Here is an 8,903-nt window from a genome sequence, read left to right on the forward strand (position 1 = left end):
ATATTCTCTTGCGTATAATCACGCGACGAAATTAGATCGTTCGATCTATATTCCTACGGTAGGAGGATATATTTTTATCTCGTTAGTCTATTTTCAAAGCATGTATAAAAGTAGTTTCCTGTCAGTTTGTGTCCGTAAACTCGTCAACACGATAAGTGGGTGGTATTGGAGGTGGTTGGTTAATCGTACAAAATTCTTTATCGGTTAATTTTAACTTTTGCAATAATCCTAATAAATTAATTGCTTTTTCTTCTCTTTTAGTTTTATATTTCATTCTTCTTTATTATTATTATTATTAGATTAAAAATAATTGTAACAACGAACGGCAAACATTTTTTTCGTGAGTCTACGAAAAAGTTAATCAACGATAAATTTGACGAATTACAAATGCACGAGAAATTTAAATTAAATCGATAAAGGAGTCTACGGTACAGTCAATCAATGATACGAATATGTAATCAAAATATTTTTTTTTCCAATTTCAATTGCGTCTACGATGTGGTTAATCAATGATCTTTCAGTGATGATGGCGAATCATTGACTCGGAATTTCGTTTTATTCGTAGACACACGTGCGTTGATGAACTTTTACGAAGATTCGTCAAATTTTTCATGTTTTATTTTACAACAAAATCATTGATAAAATACACATAGAACTTTCTAATCACAAAATTAAATAAATTTTTTAATAGAATTACGATTCGATTAATTCGCGTTCTTCAAAAAAAAAAAATCATTGACTCGCAATTTCGTAGACACGTGCATTGACCAACAACAGCCTAGAGACACGTGGTAGATTATTTTAATGAAAAAAGAAAAAAAAAAAAAAATAAAACCATTTATGTCATATGAAATTTCAGGGAATAAGCGAGCCCACATATCCTATTTTTCTCATACATACTCTTACACTTTGACAAAAAGGAAATAGTGTTCGCTATGCGACAAATGGCTCGATTACGTTCCTTCGTGCGAAAAATACTATCGCGTGCTGGAAAAAAAAGTAATGGCCGAGTACGCGGACAATAAGCGTAGCCTTGGATAACAAAGGAGTCCATCTTTCTTTCCCTATCAGTCTCTCACAGACACACACACACACACACACCCATTTACTCACACACATCAGTATTAAACGCATTAAACACAAATAATCGTTACTAATTTTCGTCTTCTTCTTCTTCTTCTCTCTCTTCTTCTATTATTTCTTTTTCTTTAACAATAAGTTCAACCATAAACGATACCATTCCAACTATTTTCCTTAAATGTGTACAATACTGAAAACACGCATACACGCATAGATTTACGGATAAACGAAGATAAAGAAACCGAACGGTAGAGTTATATATTTTCCATCTTATTTTCTAACCGAGGTGGAAACAAAGAACGTAAACAAGATGATAACGTAACTTTGTTCCCACATAAAGTATACATCACCACACCACCACCCGCTTCCCCCCAACCCTTATCTCACCCATCCAATGCATTTCTCGATGATATATATATATATACTTTTTGTTCTCTTTAAACTCTGTTCTAGATCGAAACTACCCTATTTAAATGTCCAAATACTTGTCCCACCGTCTTTCCCAATGCGAAATTTTTTTCTACGAAAAGATCGTAAACGACAAATTTACGAGAAGAAATAAGAGAGAGAGAGAGAGAGAGAAACAAAGAGATTAAGTTAAGTGTAACAATAAATATGCTATGCAATCCAATAAATGATAAACAACCCTTTTTCTCGTACGCTTTGAACTTGCGCGAACTGGGGAGGTGGGTAAAAGTTGAGTAGTAGGGGGTGGGATGGGGGAGGAGACGGAGTGCGAAGGGGGATGGGGTGGGGGGAGGAGGGCGTCTGCAAATTCGTAAAATACACGATAGAGAATTCGAAAACGAAAATACTTTTCAAGCGAAACTCTCGCGATACATTTTTATATTATACACATTAGAGAAACAAAAACACAACATGTTTATAGATACGCGCGCTGGCGCACGTCATACTAATCAAATATCGCATCTAATCGTCGGATTCTTGATATATGCGGTATGGGAAAACCAGGTCGAGGAAAAACGTTTGTCCGCGCGTTCGTCGAAAGATCAACTTTTAAAAAGCAAAAAAATAAATGGACAACTATACGCTGAAAGAAAATGTAATCATTTGGTTGGATATATTAATCGCATATATATTTAAAAATAAAAAAAAATAAAACCAATTCAAGTAAAATGCTGCTGCTGCTGCTGCTGGTTGTGTCGTGTAAAACTTGGCTTATATTTTTTCGTTTCATTCGTAAACGAGATGTTTCTTTCCAAAAATGGAAACGTTTTTGAATTAAACCGACTCACCTCGAAAGTATAAAACGTTGTTTGTGCTTGTGTTCGTGTTCGTGCGTGTGTGAGGAAGAGAGAGAAAGAGAGAGAGAGAGAGAAGAAAGAGAAGAGAGAGATAAACAGCCGTGCAGACAGACGGACAGACGGACAGAAAAATGCACAGCAGTGGTAGTAAGTTTCACGTTGACCTCGTATCGGTTAAGAAGCAAAATGTCGTATTTGTTGAACGATGATTCGTAACCTTGAACGGATCTCCTAATCTCGTACTGCTATGAACTGTTTTAGACGAAAAAAATCCACCCTCCTTTCTTCTCCTCCTCCCCCTCCTCCTGCTAATGCTGCTGGTGTTCCTCTTCGAAAAAACTATTACACAAAATTTCGTCGAACTAATAATAATTTTGTTAAGAACCAAAAATAAAAAAAAATAAAAAGAAATACAAAACTTTATATTACCTTCTTCTATCACTCGATAGTTCTGCGATCGATCTCGATTATGTATATATATATATATATATAAAAAAAAATATAAAATTATATATATTAAAATAATAAATTGTAATATAAAAAGTTAATTAATAATAAGAATATTCGGTATATTCGGTACGTGTGCGAGTTTAGTTAATTAATTATAAGAAAGAAAAAAAAAACGAAATAAAAAACATATCAATAAAATACGAATTAAAATTCATTAAATTAACGTAAACCGTACTCGACGATAGTCGGACTGACACTGACAGCGCTCTGTCATCATCCCGCTATCAACCACATGGTCTCGTGGTCTCGGTTGTCTTCGACAATACTCGGATTATTTCGGGTTTTCCTTTCTCGAGAGGACTTTCGTGACAACGGCGGGAGGCAAACAGCAATGAGTGGTGGTGTGGTGGTGATGGGGGGGAGGAGGAGGGGGTGGGTGGGTGCGTGTCGTGTTGTGGTGTGGTTTGTGTGTGTGGTGTGGTTGTGTGTGTGCGCGCGCACGCGCATTTTCTAGCGTCTGACGTTACTCTCGAGGATCTTAGGGTAGGGGGAAAGGGTATGTGTGAATGGTGGGGGGTAGGATGGGCTATAGAAATACATTCGTCGAGAAAAAGAACAAGGTGTTGAAGGAACTTCTGATGGTGGGAGCAATAGGGGAGGAGACGAAGACGAGGGATAATGGATGACTTCATTCGATCTCTAACAGAAATAGAGAAAAAGAAAAATAAAATAACATAAATAGGGATGATAGGGAGATAAGAATATTTGAAATTTTTATCAAAAAAAAAAAAACAATCAAATGGTGGACTCAACGCACTTAATTTTATATTTAATTAAGATTAATTAATTTAATAAAGAAAAAAAGAAACATAAATTAGGAGTAGAGAGATAAGAATATTTGAAATTTTTGTCGACAAGAAAAACAACAAAAACATATTAGACCAATGCACATCATTTTATATCTAATTAAGAATAATTAATTTAATTAACTGTGGACTTTAATCAATTAATGTAATCCTAAAGTCGAGAATTTATTTGGAATTCTTAATAATCTTTTGACATCCAATTTATTATTTCTTTTTGTTCTCAAAATGAAACTTACGAGTCAATTACATAATAATAATAATAATAATAATAATAATTATAATTATATTTATAATTAAATTTATATTATATTAATAATTATAATAATAATAATAATAATATTATTATTATTATTATAATTAATATAAAAAAGGTTTAATCTTTAAAAACTTATATCCTACTCGTTATAGGATAGAAATTTGTTTCAATTAATTTCAAATGCATTTTTAATAAGAATCAATTTATTTTTTCCTTCATCCTGCATCCTATTTAGATACACATAATATTAATTACAATTATGAATAATCATTAAGGATCGTTAAAAAAAAAAAATAATTAAGAAAGAAAAAGAAGAAGAAAATTAAACGAAACAATTACGATCAGATACAAATATAAATAATTATGATAAAAATTCAAACGCAAATCTTTTGAATGAATATTTAAACCCAAAAGAAAGAAAAGAAAAAAAAAGAAAAGAAATTGAAAAGGGGGATAATGCCCAGTTGAAACTTTCTCTAATTGAAATATAAACCGGACGCAGTAGGCCGTAACCGTGAAATCGCGTAACCCAGTATAATAACTGAGAGCTAAATAATATTCGAAGGAGAAAAAAATTTCGTAAGCAAGAATCGATTCGATCCTTGGCACGATTCGTTTACCACACGACAACGAGTTTTACCGACGTAAGTAATTAAAAAAAGAAACGGAAAAATAAAAAAAAAAAAAAAAGAAGGAAATATGCAAACTTTAACATATATGGTACGTTTGAGAAAAGATCATGGAAAAGAAACGCCAATGATCGATGATGATGAAGATGATGATCATCATAATGATAATGATGACTCATTCGCGGAATCATGGAATCATGGTAAGTGGAAAAATCAAAGTCTAGCATGCGTGTTGTTAAAACAGGAGGGAGTGTAAGGGGGGGGGTGGATGATGGTGGTGGTTTGATTACGTCATAAACGCCTGTACAAGTTTCTTTTTCCTGAATGAAATTCTACGCGAAAAAGAAATACGGTGAGTAGGATTTAACAAGAAAAAAATTATTGAAAGAGAAGTAGTATTTTACGTAAAATCTTATGAATTTCTATCGAACAGATCTCAGAAGATCTTTAATAGTTCCTATTAATGTAAGAGTATACGGTAATGGAACAGGAAACAACCGGATATGAACCGGATTACAAAATTATTCTAAGAAATCATTTATCTTTTTTTTATCTTCTCTTATTTCATTCTTTCTTTCTCTCTCTCTCTCTTTCTCTAGTAATACGACAATTTACTTACATTGTTTTATTCGAATAAATAAATATCGATAAAATTATTTTTATATATCAAATGTTGCAAAAGCAAGGAAACGTTTTACGCACGATTGGTAGAAAGAAATAAAAAAAAAAAAACAATGTAAATACGAATTAAATCCTTAAAATTATGCAAGTTGAATTACGTGCAATTAACACGGCGCAGATGTTTTTTATTTTTTTGTTTTTCTTTATATACCGACAAGGAAATTTTAATTAAGATGTTTTAGTGATGTTAGTTTTATTTACTGTTTGAACGGAACGATCCTATTATCTTGAAGAAGGAAAAGAAAAAATAGAAAGGATAAAAAAAAAAAAATAAATAAAAAAAAAGAAAAAATAAGAACTTTAAATACTTTTTGTCGGTAAAGTGTTAAAAAAAGATGGCGTGCGACCGACAACGGTGCACTGTTCACAGTGATAATCGTTAATCGAGCCTCGGGAAAGGCCAGACTCCAATTAAGAGCTGTATATATAGATGTGTGGGTGTATATATACATTTATATGTATAACGCATACTTTGAGGAGGCTAACACGAGCAAATGATTTAAATGAGATCTGAAAGAGTAACCTCGTGTATGTAATTCGAACAATAATACCGACGTCACTTTTACAGATTTGTTAAACAAATTATTTTTGTTTTTTTTTTTTAATTTTTGTATTGTTTTTAATAAATTTAATAAAAATCTCAAAACTGTCGCAACAGGTCAATAAAGTTGTCGATCGTACCTTTCGTTTATCTTCATATTTTCTCAAGTAATTCATTCATCAATTTGTTTTTTTTTCTCTTTGTATTCGAGTTTGCAATAATTTCATCTTTTTTCGAGGTGGAGGTGTATTTCAACCCGTTTGCACTTGAAATATTTTATTTTCAACAAAAAATTGATTGTTATAGAACGATATCGTTGAAATATACTTGGTTAAAACGAATTAAAAAATAAAAAATATATTTAACAAAATAATCAAGGAATTTAACGAAAAAAAAAAAAATAAATAAATAAAACTAAAATCAATCTCCTATTTCTGAATATTCGACAAAATTATAACCGTACGCTCAGTTTCGTGTCTCTTACGAGATCTGACTGTTTAGTTGAAAAAATAAAAATAAAAATAAAAATATAAAAATAAGAATGTGTAAAAAAGATAAAAACACACGAAAAAAAAAGATTAGTATACTTTAAAAGTTATCCGTGGAAGTGGTCGATAAACGGTTTGACGATAACAACAGGGATAAAGAGAAAGAGAAAGAGAAGGAGAACGGTGTTCTCTTTGGTTGGCCGTTTTTAGCACCGAAGCGAGAACAAAGGCCAACACGAGATGCTGTAGAGTCACGATATACGAAAGAGAGGTGAACGACACTAAAAGCTTTAACTACCAACAAGATACCACACGATTCTTTCCCTCTCCCATCCTCATTTTCTCTTTTCTTTTACACCCCTCCCTGCCCCAGAGGAGGCATATCCAATATTCAGCCTCAACCCTTAAAACACATTTGAAAAGAAAAATTACAATAAATAAAATAATCTAGACTAACGTAATTTTGTGTTTATACACATTATACTATACAATATTTACAAACGCAATATTAAACCTTAATTAATTTTAACAAAATTAAAAAATGAATAAAATGTTTTGTATTTTTTCTTATTTTTGTAATACTTCAGTTTACGATTTAATTGTATATAACCCTTAAATCACATTTAAAATCAAGTAATCTAACATAAGCTAACGTAATTTTGTTTATACATTGCAACACGGCATGCAATATTTGCAACGTTACAAATGCGATATTAAACTTTGCTTAATTTCAACAAAATGAAAAAATGAATTAAACATTTTTCTAATGTTTCAATTTAATTGTATTTTCGGTCATAAGTTAGACGACGACATCTTCTTTAAACTACTGGGAGATTATTTTTGTTCTTCTTATTTTGTTTTGTTTTCATTCTACTTCATTTCACTTCTCTTCGCTTCTCTTCACTTCTCTACTCTCTCTCTTTTTTTAAGTAGTACGCATGTAATTTGGGAAATTTCGAGGGCCACGTCAGTAGCTCGTTGTCTCTGTCCTTTGTTCGAATCGGAGGGAGAATATAATGTAGGACATTGAACCAAGGTTTCTTTCTCGGTCCAAGGACAAATTCGTGTGAGAAAAAGCATATGCGTTTTCTTCGAAGTTGACCTTTAAAAAACACGACGATTACTAACACAACGTATGACCACACGTACGTATATACGTACGTATGTATGTATGTATGTGCGTATGTATATTTCGTAATACATATGAACGTGTCGCGATTACGATAATATTTTTAACGTAATTATCATAAAAGATTCGTACGAAATTTCTAATAGTATCTTTTTTTCTTCTTTTTTCTTTTTTTTTTTGTTTATACACATGTGCGCATTGTATACGTACGTCAGCAGATGAACATGTTCCGTCGTTTTTTCTGACGCATTTAGAATACCATTCGACGTTTATTTTGTATTATTTCATAAAACTTCCTCTCTCGTCCATATTTTTCATTGAAATTCACACGCGTCTCGATAAATCTCTAACTTGTTTTTCTTTTTTAAATTAATTACGTTTAATAAACGCGTATCAGTTTGGTATTACGAATTTTGATCGCTGAGAACAAAATATATCAGGATTTGTTTGAGAGGAGTGGGGGAAGAGAGGGAGGGGAATGATAATAATTATTATATAAAATATAATATGATTGAGCAGGAATTAAATGAGAATTTTGAAAGAAGATTTTATTATTATCATTATTAATTTTATTTTACTCGTTATATGTTAAAATAAAACCAATGCTACATATATATATATACTTAATTTACATAATATCTTTCTGAAACTAGTATTAAAAAATAAAAAAAAGAAAGAAATAAAAATTTATTATAAAAATAATAATTATGAAATAATTAACAAAATAAAAAGTTTCACATAAAAGTGTGCATTATTACATATTCGCTTAACAAACAAACAAACAAACAAATAAAAATAATTCGTATGTAAAATCACACTGAATAAGTATAATTCACGCTAATTATAGGATCGCAATCAACCGATCGATCTTATCGATCGTATCGATTGATCGATCTTTCTTGACGTTGAGGAGGTGGAGAAGGGGGAAGAGGAGGAGGAGGGGGAGAATAGTCTGACGAAATCGATGTTCACTTTACACTTCAAGGCCACATAATCGCCTAGTTTTCACCGGTCGGATGATCGATTAGCTTCAACGAGCATACTACATAAATACATCCAACCATAAATACATCTAACCCATAAATACATACATACATACATACATACAACGTAACTCTTTATTTACAACGTTCACGTACAATTGGCGGATCATGAGACGTGATGTGTTGTAACTATAATATCATCGATCTTTTAAATCCCTACGAGAGATGATGATAGAAACTTTCTGATTTGCTATTTTTCTTTTTCTTTTTCTTTTTTTTCTTTCTTGTATTTTATTTTCCCTTTTGGAATCACTCGATTACATACAAACGCAATCATTAATAAATTAATATTAAATACCACGAATGACCGTAAACACGTGTAGGGATACCGTCGGTCACGTAGTTTTGACGGTAATCTGCATTGCAAATAAAGATTTATAAATCCCTTGGAAACTATTTTAATTTTCGAATTGATCGTTATCGATAGGCTCGTAAAAGAAAAAAAGAAGAAAAAGAAATAAAAGACGAGATTTCA

The 8,903-nt window shown here is 31.6% G+C and overlaps 1 long non-coding RNA gene across 1 annotated transcript; it reads right to left on the reverse strand.

Annotated features, from left to right (window-relative positions):
• Positions 1 to 1,171: 1,171 nt before the first annotated feature.
• LOC122513515 lies at positions 1,172 to 3,166 on the reverse strand. The gene is made up of 2 exons (XR_006302775.1): positions 2,775 to 3,166; positions 1,172 to 2,684 (listed from the first exon to the last, which is right to left on the reverse strand). It is a non-coding gene; the product is annotated as an uncharacterized LOC122513515 (long non-coding RNA).
• Between the last annotated feature and the right edge of the window lie 5,737 nt (positions 3,167 to 8,903).

Source organism: Polistes fuscatus, unplaced genomic scaffold (assembly GCF_010416935.1).
Source record: "Polistes fuscatus isolate 324 unplaced genomic scaffold, CU_Pfus_HIC Scaffold1, whole genome shotgun sequence".
NCBI lineage: Eukaryota > Metazoa > Arthropoda > Insecta > Hymenoptera > Vespidae > Polistes > Polistes fuscatus.